Source organism: Podarcis pityusensis (assembly GCF_964106645.2).
Source record: "Podarcis pityusensis genome assembly, chromosome: 1".
Taxonomy (NCBI): Eukaryota; Metazoa; Chordata; class Lepidosauria; order Squamata; family Lacertidae; genus Podarcis; species Podarcis pityusensis.
In genome coordinates this window covers 68484275-68502394 of record NC_138028.1, presented here as the reverse complement: position 1 = coordinate 68502394, position 18120 = coordinate 68484275, and the positions used below count along the sequence as shown (strand labels likewise).

Sequence of the window (18120 nt, the reverse complement as noted above, 5' to 3'; positions counted from 1 at the left end):
TGATTATTGCCTTATAATAAATTGTTTTAAATACAGTAGAGGGTGAATTGAATGGGGGGGAGAGTTGGAGGAGAGGCAGAAAGAAGAGCTAATTTGTTCAGGGCTAGGGGGCGCAATCTGGACAGTTCTGTACTACCTAGCTATGGCTCTGGTAGTACATATAGTAAGAGTAAACTTAATCCTTGCTAAGACAGTGTTACTCGTACATCATATTAAAGTGGGGGATATTTACAAAAACATCTCATAAATCAGTAAAGGTAAAGGGACCCCTGACCATTAGGTCCAGTCGCGGACGACTCTGGGATTGCGGCGCTCATCTCGCTTTATTGGCTGAGGAAGCCAGCATACAGCTTCTGGGTCATGACTAAGCCGCTTCTGGCAAACCAGAACAGCGAACGGAAACGCCGTTTAACTTCCCGCCAGAGTGGTACCTATTTCCCACTGGAGGAAAATCTACTTGCATTTTGATGTGCTTTCGAACTGCTAGATTGGCAGGAGCAGGGATTCAAACCGCTGACCTTCTGATTGGCAAGCCCTAGGCTCTGTGGTTTAACCCACAGCGCCACCCGCAAAACACAGTAGTCACCCCCAAAACACCTAGAATCAGTATCTGGCAACCTGAGGATGAAACCCCGCCTCATTTTATTCATTTCAAAGTGAGTAAGTATCTTAGTTTTCAAAAGTGAATAGTTATCTTTCTTGAGCTAACAAGCAAGAAAACATAATAAAGTATTCAGACACATCTATCTTTGCTGAGCCCTTTGTATTTTAGGGATATCTATCAACTTGCAATAACTATTAGGCACTATGGTGCCTATCACTCTGATGTAATGAAAAAGGGAAGCCAAATGGATGATATTATCCGGCAAGTAATAACAGGCACAATGTCAGTTTCTCTCTGCAGCTTTCCCTGGTATGTAAATTCTGACCAAAGACCTATGACTGGGCAGAAGCCCATAGAATCTAATACATTAATATAGCATATTATTCCAAATATAGAACAATATATGGGACGAGTACAGGCTCTATGAATAGAAACCCAGCACGTGCTACAGTTCAAAGATCTGTGCTCCCCAAAATACATTACTTCCCTCCAATACTCACAATGACTTTCGGTCAGATTGGCTTGTATTCCTTTAAAAGGAAAAAGAAGAGGAAATGTGTTCCCCTGCCCTCTGTGTGTGAGTAACCAAAAATGGCTGGTATATTCAGAAAACAAAGAGGTTTTTGAAATGCAAAAGCTGCTAGACAGCGTGTCAGGTCATGGATAATCAATGAGACGTTATTCAGATGCAACACTTTACTGTGACTTGACATTTCACAAGTCGAGCCCTTCCTCATAATTTATTACAAGAACCTCCAAGACCTTGAATGGTATTTGACATAATATAATACAGTTTAGCATCCTGCAAGCAGCTTCTCTGGACGTAAAATACAAAAATGTGGAGAAATATTTCCATAAAATAAATGCACCTCCCCAGCTGTACAGATTCAGAACAGTACACAGGATGAAGCTGAATGTCTGTAAACTGAAGCTCACACACAGTGATCTTCCCCCACATACACAGGCACTTGGCATGTTTTTAATCTGGACCATTTAAATTATTCATAATCCACAACTTTGTTGTACTGGAGGAAGGGAAACAGCACTCGTGTCAGTGTTAATTCTTGGCTAGGAGTGAGTTCCTTGTGCCAATGCAAGAAAACAGCCTGGTTCACACATAATGCTAAGTCTCTGTTTATTAAACTATAGTTTATTAAACCATGGCTCACTATGATATCCAAATCCTGCTCAGTGGCTTAACTATCATTTGCTTATTGCCAACAAACTATAATCTGAAGTCATGTATTGTTAATGGCTTGCTTTGTTTTAACTATGGTTTGGTGTCACATGTGAACCCAGCACTTTTCCTTAATCATGGTTAGTTTGGCCACCACATCCCAAACATTCAACCAGTTACAAAGGCACATGACAAGAGTAGCTGGAAAACTAAATAAACGTTTGAAAAAGAGAGAGTCAAGTTTTGTTTAATTGTCTGTGGAACAGCTTGTGGTTTGTTATAAACCACGTCTTTAGTATGATGCACAAACCAGGCCAATGGCTCATCTCCCACTGACACAGGGACTTAAATGCCCAGTCATATAAGCCACAGTTTGTGGCTTTGCCCAATCACTTGCCAATTCAAAAAAGTAATTATAATTAAGTAACCACAGAGCCTAGGACTTGCCTATCAGAAGGTCGGCGGTTCAAATCACCGTGACGGGGTGAGCTCCCGTTGCTCGGTCCCTGCTCCTGCCAACCTAGCAGTTCAAAAGCACATCAAAGTGCAAGTAGATAAATAGGTACTGCTCCGGCGGGAAGGAAAATGGCGTTTCCGTGCACTGCTCTGGTTCGCTAGAAGCAGCTTAGTCATGCTGGCCACATGACCCAGAAGCCGTCTGCGGACAAACGCCAGCTCCCTTGGCTAATAAAGTGAGATGAGCGCCGCAACCCCAGAGTTGGTCACGACTGGACCTAATGGTCAGGGGTCCCTTTACCTTTACCTTTACCAACATTCCTATCTTCATCAAAGCTACAAAATATAATGTGGTTGGGATATAATGCTTACTGACCAGTTCTGTATCATGTCATAGGTGTACAGGACACACACACATACAAACATACACTTTAATTTCTGGAGTTCCTAGAAAACACAAAACTAGCAGCTAGTTAAGTCACAGCCATACATTCTTCAATTCAGATGCATTTGCCAACCATAGCTCTTTATTAATGCAGTTCCACACAATGTACTCTAGAAAAAATTTGGTAGACTCTTTTGATTGCTGTCTCTGGAGACTGACTGAGCCACACAACAACTCCTACACTATCACCCATAGGCCCAAAAGGCAGCTTCAGCAGGCAAGATAAAAATATATATGAGGAAAACAGCTTATGTAATGACACTCTCTACCATCCGGGATCATAACTCCTGACTTATGTCAAGAAGCTTGTCCTTTTATCTTTATTTTTAACATAAATTGAGAAGATTAAGCTGTTGGCTTCTTCTGCAATGCCTTTCTTCCTCCATCCCCCACCACGACTCTGACAAGAGACTAATGAAAGACTGGTAGCTTGCACTGGCTTTCAGTCACCTAAATATGTAGCACTTCTTAATCTGTCAAGGCACTTTGCTTCTGCTAAATCCTGGGATCAGCTCCATTTCACTTCGGGGACGAAAATCATGCCAAACCCTCATTTCAGATGAGAAACATGACCTTGACAAGCCTATTAAAAACAGCTGAATATAACAATGTGGAGCACGCATTACTTAAGGTAGTGCCTGGCTAATTTGAAGAGGGCATATATCTCATTTTCTCCCAACATATGTTACAAGGCAGAATAGCAGCCTTCCCCAGCCTGGCGCCCTCCAGATGTTTCAAAATACAACTCCCATTATGCCCGACCATTGGCCATGTTGGCTGGGGCTGATGGGAGTTGTAGTCTCAAAAAATCTGAAGGGCATCAGGCTGGGAAATTCTGAAATATAGATGTAAGATACATGCATTAATATACAAGAGCAGAGATTCCATGTTCACAGTTTTCTGGGTTTATTCTTTCAGAGCCTTGCCAGGTTTTAAAAAAAACCTATTGATTAACTTGCTTGAGTTTAATGTAGTCTGGGTTCATATTTTATATTCTTTCTATATTCAAGTGCCTGTTCCTTCCAGTTATTCCTGCACTAGGCTGCATCTTTTGTACTGCACATGTGAGGTGTGTGCTTCTTAAGAAAATCTAAAGATATATGGCTTGGTTTCCACTATCATTCCCCCAAGCCCTCCTCCCCTTTCATCTTCGTTGAGAATTGCACATTCGTAAGTGTCAATCTCACCTATGGTTTTCTATGCATTAGAATTTCATGTGTTATTTTTTTCATCACAGGGAATGCTTGGACTTTGAATCTGTGAATATAATATACAGAGTATATAGAGTATAATAATCAACAGTATTTAACTTCACCCCTTGACCCTGGGAGGTATCACATAAACATGACAGTCATAAGATCCAATTTGCTAACATTTTTGAAGCATATTTTGTTGAAGGGGAAGCCTGATTTTTGTTTTCGGCTTAACACCATACTGCCCTGAATGTGTACCAAACATCGACATAGATAATTCAGGTCAGATCTTCTTTCTGATGCCCTGAATTCTAGGTGAAATTGTGTCAGTAACATGAGGTTACTGTGTTCAGTCTGAACTTACCAGTACAACAGTACTACAGGAATTACTGGACTCAGTCCTTAGCTCACAGTGTAGTTTATTTTTTTTTTAATATATATTTATTCAAGTTTTTCAATACATAAACATATTTAAACAAATAACATTAATTATTTAACATCTTTTCATCATTACTTTGGACTCCCCCACGCCTCCCGCACACACTTGCATCGTTAAAAAATTATTTCCAAACAAATTATCATTTTGTTCATAATCTTGGATTTGATCATTAGCGTATAGTTTAAACTTAAGTCTAATTTAGTGGTAGACAGTTACTTCTACTCTGACATCCCAATCAACATTCGGCCAAATTACAATACTTTTGCAGATAAGTCTTAAATTTCTTCCAGTCTTCTTCCATCCTCTCTTCTCCCAAGTCTCGAATTCTGCCGGTCATCTCAGCTAATTGCATATAGTCCATCAGCTGCATCTGCCATTCTTCCAGCGTAGGTAGATTTTGAGTTTTCCAGTTCTTAGCAATCAGTATCCTTGCTTCCGTTGTTGCATACATGAAAAATGTTCTGTCCTTCTTTAACACACTCTGGCCGACAATGCCCAAGAGGAAGGCCTCCGGTTTCTTAGTAAAGGTGTACCTAAACACCTTTTTTAACTCATTATATATCATCTCCCAAAAGGCCTTCACTCTCGGGCAAGTCCACCAGAGGTGAAAAAAAGTTCCTTCATTTTCCTTACATTTCCAACATTTATTGTCAGACGAATGGTATATTTTAGCCAATTTGACTGGGGTCATGTACCATCTATATATCATTTTCATTACATTTTCCTTCAAAGCATTACATGCAGTGAAGTTCAGCCCAGAGGTCCATAACCTTTCCCAGTCTTCAAACATAATATTATGCCCAATATCCTGTGCCCATTTTATCATTACCGATTTGACCATTTCGTCTTGTGTGTTCCATTTCAGCAACAAATTATACATCTTTGAAAGTACTTTAGTCTTAGGTTCTAACAGTTCAGTTTCCAACTTTGACTTCTCCACCTGGAATCCTAACTTTTTGTCATTTTTAAATACTTCTTTAATCTGAGCGTAGTGTAACCAGTCTCGCACTTTATCTTTCATTTTCTCTAAACTCTGCAATTTCCAATTGTTACCATCTCTTTCTAATATCTCCCAATATTTTGGCCAATTGGCCTCCATATTGGCTCTTTTTCGGGCCTTAGCCTCTAGGGGTGACAGCCACCTCGGAGTTTTATTCTCCAGTAAGTCTTTGTATCTTATCCAGACATTAAATACTGCTTTCCTGACAATATGGTTCTTAAAGGCCTTGTTTGTCTTAACCTTGTCATACCATAAATATGCATGCCATCCAAATGCATTATTAAAACCTTCTAAATCTAATACATCCGTATCTTCAAGAAGTAGCCAATCTTTTAGCCAGCAGAAAGCTGCCGCTTCGTAATACAGCTTTAGGTCTGGCAGGGCAAAGCCCCCTCTTTCTTTCGCATCCGTTAATATCTTAAACTTAATTCTGGGCTTTTTGCCCTGCCAGACAAATTTGGAAATATCTTTCTGCCACTTCCGGAAACACTCTGTCTTGTCTACAATCTGTAGTGTCTGAAACAAAAATAACATTTTTGGCAATACATTCATCTTGATGGCAGCTATTCGGCCTAACAAAGAAAGTTTTAATCTTGACCAACTATCCAAGTCTCTCTTAATTTCTAACCAGCATTTTTCATAGTTATCTTTAAATAAACTCAGATTTTTTGCTGTTATGTTTACCCCTAGGTATTTCACTTTCTTGACCACCGTTAACTCTGTCTCCCTCTGAAACCGTTCCGACTCAGTATCTGTCAAATTTTTCCCCAATACCTTGGTTTTTTGTTTATTTAATTTAAATCCCGCCACTCGACCAAAGTTTTGAATCAGTTGTAATACTCTTTTCGTACTAGATTCCGGCTCCTGTAATGTCAGAACTAGGTCGTCTGCAAACGCTTTAAGTTTATATTGTTTCGCTCCGACCTGGATCCCTTCCACCAGCCGATCCCCTCTAATCATATTCAGGAGCACTTCCAGAACCGAGATAAATAGTAGTGGGGAAATCGGGCAGCCTTGTCGTGTACCTTTTTCAATTTTGAACTCTTCTGTAACCACATTGTTAACTATCAGTTTAGCCTTTTGTTCTGAGTATATTGCCTCAATCCCATTCTCAAACCCCCGTCCCACTCCCATTTCTTTTAGATTCCCTTTCATAAATTTCCAGGATATGTTGTCAAAGGCCTTCTCCGCGTCTATAAAGATTAAAACTGCTTTAGTGTTTATGTTTGTTTGCAAAAGTTCCAGTATATCTATAATGTTCCTTGTATTAGCATACATATGTCTACCTGGGAGAAAGCCTGCCTGGTCTTTATGAATTACTTCATTTAGAACTTTCTTGAATCTACGTGCCAAGACATCTGCAAATATTTTGTAATCCACATTTAAAAGGGAAATGGGACGGTAGTTCTTTAGTTGTGTCTTTTCACTTTCCGATTTTGGTATCAATGTGATAAAAGCTTCTTTCCATGATTCCGGCGCCTTCTTCCCCTCCATAATTTCATTGCTGACCTCCAACAATGGTTGTATCAGGTAGTCTTTCAATGTCTTATAGTAGATGGAGGTCAGCCCATCTGGCCCTGGCGATTTGCCCTGTTTCATGTTCTGGATGGCCTGCTCAATCTCTTGTCGTGTTATTTCACCATTCAAAATTGTTTTGTTTTCTTCTGACAGCTTTGCTAATCCATTTTTCTCCAAGAATTGTTTAATCTCAATTTCATCTTGTGGCCCTTGAGTATATAACTTTTTAAAATATTTCTGAAAACACTTTCTGATCTCTCCAGGGTTCTGGATGCTTCTTCCTTCAATCTCTAGGTTTGTTACCGTATTTAATTTTTGTCTCTTCTTCAACTGCCAAGCTAGCAGTTTTCCACATTTGTTAGCCGATTCAAAAGTTTTTTGCTTCATTATTTTAATCTTCCATTCTATTTCCTGGTTTATCAATTTAAAATATTGTGCTTGATAAAGTTTAATTTCTCGTAGAATCGGCTGGGACTTTGGGTTAGATCTTAACTTCTTCTCTAGCTCTTTAATTTTTTCCAAAATTTTGTCCTTCCTTTCATTCTGTGATCTTTTCTTTATGGTGTTCTGTTGTATCAGGAACCCTCTCATCACGGCCTTGCTTGCGTCCCATATAGTTCTTTTTTCCACCCTGGTGTTCATATTAACCTCAAAATAGTCCTTTAGAGTTTTTTGGGCCTTCTTCACAATCTCTTGGTCTCTAAACAGGCCATCATTCATCTTCCATCTAAAGGAGCCGGTTGGGATCAGTGTCATGTCCATTCTCAGTGCGTTGTGGTCGGAGCATGTCTTTGGGCAGATTTCCACCTTTCTAATCTTAGGTGCCAGACTTCTAGTTATCCATATTTGGTCGATTCTTGTCCAAGTCAGTTGGGCTTCAGAGAAGAATGTTCCTTCTCTTCCCAGGGGGTTTCTCACTCTCCAAATATCAATCCAGTCCATATTGTCAGTCATTTCAAAAAAGGTCTTTGGTAGTCTTCCCTCTTTAGTAACATTTTGATTCTGTGACTTATCCATATTGGTTGATACGACTCCATTCATGTCTCCCATCATGATGATGTTGTTGTAATCCAGATAATCCAGCATAGTCTCATGCAACTTCTTATAAAAATCCGATTTTCCTTCATTTGGGGCATAAATTCCTAATATCAAAATTTTTTCTCCTTGATGTTGTATTTCTATTGCCAAAATTCTTCCGTTTTCATCTTTAAACAGAAATTTAGGTGAAAGGCTCTCTTTTGCATAAATCACTACGCCTCTCTTTTTGACTGTGTCAGAAGATATAAATTCCTGACCGAGTCTTTTATTTATTAACACTTTTCTGTGGAGCCTAGTCACATGTGTTTCTTGTAAACAAATAATGTCCAATTGTTCCTTTTTTAAAATGTGAAAGATTTTTCTCCTTTTCTCCGGGCTGTTGCAGCCATTTATATTCCAGCTCAGAAGCTGCAGAGACATCCTGAATAAATCTGGTTATTCTTGCTGGGGTGGTACCTTGTTCTCCGGTCCTTGAAGGTCCGAGGGCGCAGGCTCCCCTGAAGGTTCGGGCCCTGGTGCTCCAAGTCCTTTGTGAAGATCTTCTCCGTGTGCTTCCAGAAACTTGTCTCTATCCTCCAATGTTCTAATTTTGATCTTTTTCCCTCTGAAAGTAAAAGATAATCCTTGAGGAAACTCCCACCTGAAGATAATTGAGTTGCTCCTCAACAATCTTGCTAGTTCCGTATAGTCAGATCTAAGGTCTAACAGTTGTTTAGGGATATCCTTGTAGATTTCAATTCTCTTGTCCAGAATGTCCAGTGACTTCCCGTAGTGCAGGCCCAAAATCTTATCCCTTTCCTCCTTGGATCTCAGTATAATCAAACAATCTCTGGGCTTCTCTTTCCTCCTAAATCTTCCAAGCCTGAAAGCAGATACTATTTTAAAATCTTTTTCCTCTAACTTCCAAAACTTGGAAAATTCTTTGGTCAAAAACTCAATTAAATTGTCTTCTTCTACTTCTGGTATTGACCGTATCCTCAAGTTGGCCTCCCTGTTCCGCAGCTCTGTCATCAAAAAGTGAGTCTGATGTTCTCCAACTTGTTTGCTGAGTGGTCTAACTTCTTTCTCCAATTCTCCCAGTCTTTGACTAGTATCCTCAGCCAATTTCCGGTTTTCACCTACAGCCTCCTTCAACTCTCCAATGGATTGGACATTCTGTGCAACTTGTCCAGTTAATCTATTCAGACTTTCTGTATTCTGGTCAATTTTAGCCGTTTGCAAATCAACCTTTCTATCCAAAGCCTCCAATTTTTCAAAAATTTTATCTAAAACAGAAGCACTCCCTCCTGAGGCCATATCTTCCAATTGTAATTCTTCCGTTTCTCCCTCCCCTGCCTGTGACAGGGAAGCCGCCTCTGTCTCAGGAGGCAAAGTGGAAGGCAAAGCAGGCACAGATGATCTACGCTGTGAGGCCGCAGATAAAGTTAAGGTTGTTTGTTTGGTTCTTCCCCTTTTCCTTGTTCCACTCATTCCAAAGTTATCTAAAGGCCAAGGTCAAACTGAGTTGTTCCCATGAGAATGTAGAAGCCCAGATGCAACAGTCAAACAGAAGGCCGGGAAAAGGAAAGTAAAACACAGTCACTGCTGTAAGTCCAAAATCCTCTAGAGGGAGCTTAAAATGTCTTAAGGGAGAAAGTCAAGTCCAATTCAAATTTATAGATCTAATTCAACATCCAACGACCTCCACAGAGTTAAGTTTTTACAGAGTATACGTAAGGCAAAACAGTGTTTCAGACAGTGCCTAGACTGCAGATGTTTCAAAATAACAAGTTCCAGCTCAGAATGTTTCAAAGTCTAAATTCAAAGTATCCAATGTTGCAGACTGGTGCTCAGTTACTCAGGCAGCTCCAGCACCTGGGATTCTTATTTAATTTGTAATCCACTGGTTCAACAGAAGAAAGATATCCTTGTTCCCAAATAAATCCAAAAGCAAGCAGCTTAAAATCTCTTTGCCCTGGTAGCTATTTTAAATAGGTGCCAGCAATTGATTAAAGCATCGCTTTTAGTCTCCACTCCTCCTGTTCTTTGCTTTCAAGTTCAGTGTTAGCGGAAGACGGGCTTCCTGTTTATCGTCACTCCGCTTTCAGCCAAATTCAAGGTTTTAAAGGTCTCCAAAAATTCTTAAAGTCCAGATTACTCACGAGTTGCAGCTTTTCCGAATTTGAAAATTGCAGGAAGAAAGGTCAGCGCTCACCGGCAACAGCAACGCGGCTTCGCTCCGTTGATTGCGCAACGACCCACAGCGCCGCTACCCCCTCCGCGATCCGGAGCCCCTTACGGGGTCCCTTCAACGTTTTGGGGGCTGCTTCTGGCGCCCGCCGGGTCCCGAGACTACAGGCTGCTGCCGCCTGCAGTTTTCCTTAATGGGTCTCCGCTTCGCACAGTGTAGTTTAGTGTTTGGTGGAGACTGTGCCCCCATAGAATTTCCACTCCTCTCTCCAGCACCACTTGCCAAAAAGACCACTGCGTAAGGTCAGCAAACAAAGGATATTGAAATGTTGGATTCTTCTTAAGTTTAAGACTCAGAGCCATTTGTTCCTACTTTGCTTGTTGCTTTCTGTTCCACAACTGCCTCTTAGAAGTAATAAGCTGGGGGAGGTGGTCAAGACAGCTGACAAAATATGCAAAAAGGAAAATAGCAGCAGCAGCAGCAGCAGCAGCTGTGCCCTAAAAGACAAGCTCATTTGCTTCTGATTCTTTAGAAGGGGAACTCTCAGAAGAGGTTATGAGCAGGTCTAATCAGGAAGGAGGGCTTGTCTTTTTGTTTTGTTTTATGGCTGTAGTGGGTTTATTTTTCCTTGAAAAAGGGTTTAGGAAACAATATATAATGTCATCCTTTACACAGCTGCCATTCTTCTCCTGTTCTCATTCCCCAGTTCTAGCCTTGGGAGGGACTTCCCCTGTTCTTGTTGTCCCTTGGATTCAGCTAGTTTTCCCTAATTGATCTCAGAAACACATCATGGAAGTACTTCAACTGCTGGTTCCCACCACCCTTCTGAGTAATACCCCTCCCCACCTTCTCACTATATAGAAGGATCTGGCAACTTCTGTTTCAGTGTATCTGAAGAAGTGTGCTTGCACACGAAAGCTCATACCAAGAACTAACTTAGTTGGTCTTAAAGGTGCTACTGGAAGGATTTTTCTTATTTTGACTATGGCAGACCAACACGGCTACCTATCTGTTGCTGGTTCTATGTGACTGACATTGCAGAATGCAGAAAACTGCCTTATATTGAATCAGGCCTTTGGTTCATCAATGTATACAGTGACTTGCAGCACAGATTTCAGATAGCAGTTCCTCCTAGCTCTACCTAGAAATGATAGGAATTGAACCAGGAACTTTTTGCAGAAAAGGCAGATGCTCTACCACTAAGCCATGGCCCTTCCCTATACATGACTCAATACACTTCAGAGTTCCTTTCTTGCCTTGTCAAAACAGAGGTTCACAAAGACCAAGAATCACTGCCACATACACAAATATGCATGATGCCCTGATGATTTTATTTCCTCCTCCTTCCTCTCATTCCACCAGAACAACTCCTTAACAAAGTATTTAACCATATGCATAAAGTTTAAAGACATGATTAGTCAACAGAATTAACCTCCCGAAGACTTCAAATTAGGCATGTGCTTAAACATCCTGCTGAATTAGGAACTCCAGGAAAAAAACAAACCAAGGTATTCATGCATATCGATTGCTGCTGTTTCTGCGAGGGAAGAGAAAAGCAGCTTAAGCTGACAGGCGGATGCAGACTGCCAACCACAACACAGGCAAGATACGTAGCTCTTTGAGAGCTGTGCTTGCTTTATTCAGCACTCCATTTAGCATCAATGAGCACATTTACCTGGAAAAAAAGCTCCTCTCCAGTTAACACTACAAGGGTCAGAACTCAAATTCTTAGTCACAAACAAACTGATCTACAAGAATGTGTGTGTAACATAAGCTTGTCTTCTGTCATCAGTCCTCGATCTCAGGGAACTTGCATTTGACATCCAAAGGAAGGTGCTGTTCTGAATATAAGGTTAGTATAGCATTTAAAATTGAGGGGAGAACACAGGGATGTACCTGCATGAGCAGAAGAATGTCAACTTGTACAATGGGACTTTACTTTCTTCTCCTCTCTCCACCCCTTGACCCTCCTCATGAGCCCTTTAAATCTTCTCCAAAGGGTAAGAGGACCCTACATAATAGATTTTGCGGGGTGTGCAGGGGACTAGTGGAAGTTGAAGATCCACTACATGAACAGAAGTCCAGCTCACAGAATGTTGGATTCCAGTCATATGCCTCAGTTGGCATAAATATGAGAGAGTACAGGATAGGCTCCATACAAACCTGCCCTTACCCATCCCAGTTTCTTTTTCTTCTTCTTTATTTATTTTAATTTCGACAAAGTAATAACCATAAACAGGAATCTCTACTGAATGGAACTGCATTTTTGCACTTCTGCATATGTCACAGTCAGAGACCTCTATTAAATTAACCCCATATGTTGAAAGACATATGCTGGTCATACGCCACATTTTTCTTTTTAAGGTCAATTTTCTCTTTTCTTTTCTTTGAGAAGCTAGTAACATTTACTAGTGGCTTCTCCTTGTCTTTCTGCACACTCCCTTTTCAACAAATTCCAAGCAGCGACATTCCACTGAATGAGCACCAGAGGAATAGCCTTTAAAGTCTACAAGTAAGTGTGAGCCAATTGTAAATTTAGAAAATGACATTTCAAATGTTGCCCAGCTAGACTGATTCCTTCTATCCCACTGCTGACATTTATAAAAAGGAACTGTGTTAATTTGAAGCTCTACAACACAGTCTCTGAAGATTCATATATCTTTCTTGTTATTGTTTTCAAAATGGAAGGTGGTTAACTAATGTAAGCACTGCTGTGAACATTTTGTACAAGTGGCACTCCATTTAGCTTCCGGGGGCGGCGCGAACGGCAATGGCGGTCCTCTTCTGAACGGGAGAGGAGGCTCCCCAGGCAACGGGTCGTCCGCTACGGCGAAGCGGAGACCCACTCTGGAAAACCCCAGGCGGCAAGAGCCTGGGGTCTTGAGGCTCGGTGGGCGCCTAGAGCGACCCTCCAAGTGCAGAAGGAACCCCGTAAGGGGCTCTGGAGCACGGAGGGGGGTTGCGGCGCTGTGAGCTGTTTCACAGTCTGAGGAGCGAAGCCGCGCTGCTACTGTCGGTGAGCGCTGATCCCTTTTCCTGCTAAATTACGGATCCGGACGAAAAAGCAACTAACTTGTGAGTAAAAGACTGAATCACTTGAATCTGAGACTTTAAAAGGGAAATTTAAATTGGCTTGAACTTGGCTGAGAGCGGAGAGACGTGGAAGCAGGAAGTCCGTCTTCCGCAGCCATTGAACTTGAAAAAAAAGCAATCAGCTGGAGGAGTGGAGGCTGAAAGAAAGAGACTCTAAGTTTTACAGATCTAAGCATCTATTTGAACTTGCATCTTAAAGTAAAGACTTTAAGCTAAAGATTTGGGATTTCTATTTGCACTTGACTTTCCTCCTCTTATTGGATTACAAACTAGAAGGTGAAACCCAGAATCAGGAGCTGCCTGAGTACTAAGGGAGCTGTCAGTACTGCAGATTTGGATACTGTATATTGGAACTTGAAACAATCTGAGGGTATTGAGACCTTTTAAATTTGAAACATTCTTTTTGGAGATAAATAAGCACTGTCTGCAACAAAGTGACCATTTATAAACTCTGCTAAACATTTGTATTTGAAGGTTCTTGGACATTAAATTAGACTCTGAAAGACAGATTAAGCTCCCTCTAGAGGATTGGATTATAACAGTGATTTTACATACACTTTTTACTTTCGATTCCCTTGCTGTTTGCTTGCTCTGGACCTTTCCATTCCCATGGGAACAACTCAGTGTGACCTTGACTGACAGATAACGTTGGAATGAGTGGCACAAGAAAAAGAGGGAGAGCTAAACAAACAACTCTAACAACTCTAACCTCAGCCTCACAGACACGCAGATCATCTGTGCCTACTTTGCCCTCAGAAGTGGAGGGAGAGGGCGAAGCAGAGCAGTTACAACTGGAAGATATGGCCTCAGGAGCATCTGTTTCTGTACTAGACAAAATTTTTGAAAAATTGGAAGCTTTGGACAAGAAAGCAGATGCCCAATCAGCAAAGATTGATAAAAACACAGAATGTCTAAATAAATTAACCACACAAGTGGTACAGAATGCACAAGCAATTGGACAGTTAACGGAGGCCTCAGCAGAAAATCGGAAATTGACTGAGGACACCAGACAAAGATTTGAAAATTTAGAGCAAGAGGTAAGACCACTCACTAAACAAGTCGGGGAACACCAGATTTATCTCTCGATGATAGAACTGCGAAACCGTGAGAACAACTTAAGGATTAGATCACTACAAGAGGCAGAAGAAGGACATCTAACTGAGTTTTTGACCAAAGAATTCTCCAAGTTCTGGAACTTGGAAGAAAAGGACTTTAAAATTGTGTCAGCTTTCAGACTTGGAAGATTCATAAAGAAGGAGAGGCCCAGAGACTGTTTGATAACATTGAGATCAAAGGAGGAAAGGGATAAGATTTTGGGACTACACTTTGTGAAATCACTGGAGGTGTTGGATAGAAGAATTGAAATTTATAAAGATATCCCAAGACTACTGCTTGATCTTAGAGCCGCCTATTCTGAACTTGTTAAACTACTAAGGAGCAACGCAATTCCATTCAGGTGGGAATTTCCCCAAGGATTATCTTTTACCTTTAGAGGGAGAAAGGTCAAAGTGAGAACACTTGAAGAGAGAGACAAATTTCTGTCTACATACGGAGAGGACCTTCAAAAAAGAATTGAACTACCTTCTGGGCCTGAGGCAACGCCAGTACCAACATCAGCATCTGTGGAACCTGAAGACCCTGAGAAGATACCACCCCTTGAAAAATAACCAGATAGTTCAGGATGTCTCTGCAACTGTTGAGCTGGAATATTAATGGTTGTAACATTCCGGAAAAAAGGAAGAAAATATTTCATATATTAAAAAAAGAACAATTGGACATTATTTGTTTACAAGAAACACATGTGACGAGGCTCCACAGAAAAGTGTTAATAAATAAAAGATTGGGCCAGGAATTTGTATCTTCGGACAAAGTTAAGAAGAGAGGCGTGGTGATATATGCAAAAGAGAGCCTGTCACCTAAATTCCTGTTTAAAGATGAACATGGAAGAATTTTGGCTATTGAGATACAATATCAAGGAGAGAAACTGCTGATATTAGGAATTTATGCACCTAATGAAGGGAAATCGGAATTTTACAAGAAGCTGCAGGAGACAATGCTGGACTATCTAGACTACAACAACATCATAATGATGGGAGATATGAATGGGGTCGTATCAACTAACATGGACAAGTCACAAAGTCAAAATGTTACAAAAGACGGCAGACTACCTAAAACCTTTTTTGAAATGATTGACAATATGGATTTGATTGACATTTGGAGGACAAAGAACCCACTAGGAAGAGAGGGAACATTCTTTTCTGAAGCCCAACTGACCTGGACAAGAATCGACCAAATATGGATTTCTAGAGGCCTGGCGCCTAAGATCAGAAAAGTGGAAATCTGCCCAAAGACCTGCTCCGACCATAATGCAGTAAAGATGGATATGACACTATTACCAACTGGATCCTTCAGATGGAAGATGAATGACAATTTGTTTAGAGATCAGGAAATTACCAAGAAGGCCCAAAAAGTTTTGAAGGACTATTTTGAGATAAACATGAATAATATGGTGGAAAAAAGAATAATCTGGGACGCAAGCAAAGCTGTAATGAGGGGATTCTTGATACAACAGAATGCAGTGAAGAAAAGAACACAAAATGAGAAAAAAGATAAGATCTTGGATAAAATAAAAGAATTAGAGAAGAAATTAAGAGTGAATCCGAAGTCACAGCCAACTCTGAGAGAAATTAAACTTTATCAAACACAATATTCTAAATTGATAAATCAGGAAATTGAATGGAAGGTTAAATTAATGAAACAAAAAACGTTTGAGTCGGCGAATAAATGTGGAAAACTGCTAGCTTGGCAGTTGAAGAGAAGACAAAGATTAAATACTGTTACAAACTTAGAGGTTGATGGAAAAAACATCCAGAATCCAGTGGACATTAGAAAGTGTTTCCAGAGATACTTCAAAAAACTATACACCCAAGGGCCACAAGATGAGGTTGAGATTAAACAATTTTTGGCAAAAAACGGACTATCTAAATTGTCACAAGAAAATAGGACAACCCTGAATTCTAAAATAACACGACAGGAGATCGAACAAGCTATCCAGAACATGCAACTTGGCAAATCTCCAGGACCAGATGGGCTGACCTCCAAGTACTATAAGACACTGAAAGACTATTTGATACAACCTTTGATGGAGGTCAGCAATGAAATTATGGAGGGGAGGAGGGCACCGGAGTCGTGGAAGGAAGCGTTTATCACATTAATACCAAAGTCGGAAGCTGAAAAGACACAACTTAAGAACTACCGTCCCATCTCTCTTTTAAATGTGGATTACAAAATATTTGCAGACATTTTGGCAAATAGATTTAAGAAAGTTTTAAATGAAGTAATTCATAAGGACCAGGCTGGCTTTCTCCCAGGAAGACATCTGTTTGCTAATACAAGGAACATTATTGACATTTTGGAACTTTTGCAAACAGACATAAATACAAAAGCAGTTTTAATTTTTATAGATGCGGAGAAGGCCTTTGACAATATCTCCTGGAAATTTATGATGGGAAATTTGAAAGAGATGGGAGTGGGACGGGGTTTTGAGAATGGGATTGAGGCGATATATTCAGAACAGAAAGCTAAACTGATAGTTAATAATGTGGTTACAGAAGAGTTTAAAATTGAAAAAGGGACACGACAAGGTTGCCCTATCTCCCCTTTGTTATTTATTTCGGTTCTGGAAGTGCTATTGAACATGATTAGAAGGGATCGGTTGGTGGAAGGAATTCAGGTCGGTCAGAAACAATATAAATTAAAAGCTTTCGCAGATGACCTGGTTTTGACCTTGCAGAAGCCAGAGCCCAGTACGAAAAGAGTATTACAATTGATTAATGACTTTGGTCGGGTGGCTGGATTTAAATTAAATAAACAGAAAACTAAGGTTTTGGGGAAAAACTTGACTAATACAGAGTCAGAACGGTTTCAGAATGAGACGGAACTTAATGTGGTTAAAAAAGTAAAATACCTAGGGGTAAACATAACAGCAAAAAATCTAAGTCTATTTAAGGATAATTATGAAAAATGTTGGACAGAAATTAAGAGAGACTTAGATAGTTGGTCAAAATTGAAACTTTCTTTGTTAGGCCGAATTGCTGCTATCAAGATGAATGTATTGCCAAGGATGTTGTTCTTATTTCAAACACTTCAGGTTTTGGACAAAACGGAGTGCTTTCAGAAGTGGCAGAGAGACATTTCTAAGTTTGTCTGGCAGGGCAAAAAGCCCAGAATTAAGTTTAAGATATTAACCGATGCAAAACAAAGAGGGGGCTTTGCCCTGCCAGACTTAAAGTTGTATTATGAAGCCGCAGCGTTCTGCTGGCTAAAAGACTGGCTACTTCTTGAAGACACTGATGTGTTAGATTTGGAAGGGTTCAACAATACCTTTGGATGGCATGCATATTTATGGTATGACAAGGTTAAAGCAAATAAGGCCTTTAAGAACCATATTGTCAGAAAATCATTGTTTAATGTCTGGACAAAATATAAAGACTTGCTGGAAAATAAAACACCAAGGTGGCTTTCACCTTTGGAAGCCAAGGCCCGAAAAAGACCCAATATGGAGGCTAAATGGCCAAAATATTGGGAAATACTAGAAAAGGATGGAGACAATTGGAAATTGCAGAGTCTGGAGAAAATGAAAGACAAAGTGCGAGATTGGTTACATTACGCTCAGATTAAAGAAGTTTTTAAAAATGATAAGAAACTAGGGTTCCAGGTGGAGAAATCGAAATTAGAAACAGAATTGTTAGAACCAAAGATTAAGGTACTTTCAAGGATGTATAACTTGCTGTTGAAATGGAATACACAAGACGAAACGGTTAAATCGGCTATGATAAGGTGGGCACAGGACATTGGGCATAATATCATGTTTGAGGACTGGGAGAGGTTGTGGAGTAATGGATTGAAATTTACTGCATGTAACGCCCTGAAAGAAAATGTAATGAAAATGATTTATAGATGGTATATGACCCCAGTCAAACTTGCT

General features: G+C 40.3%; 1 protein-coding gene across 2 annotated transcripts in view; it reads right to left on the bottom strand.

The window, feature by feature from the left end:
• GALNT18 (polypeptide N-acetylgalactosaminyltransferase 18) overlaps nucleotides 1-18120 on the bottom strand; it is a 369938-nt gene that overhangs the window by 146883 nt on the left and 204935 nt on the right. The window lies entirely within an intron of this gene.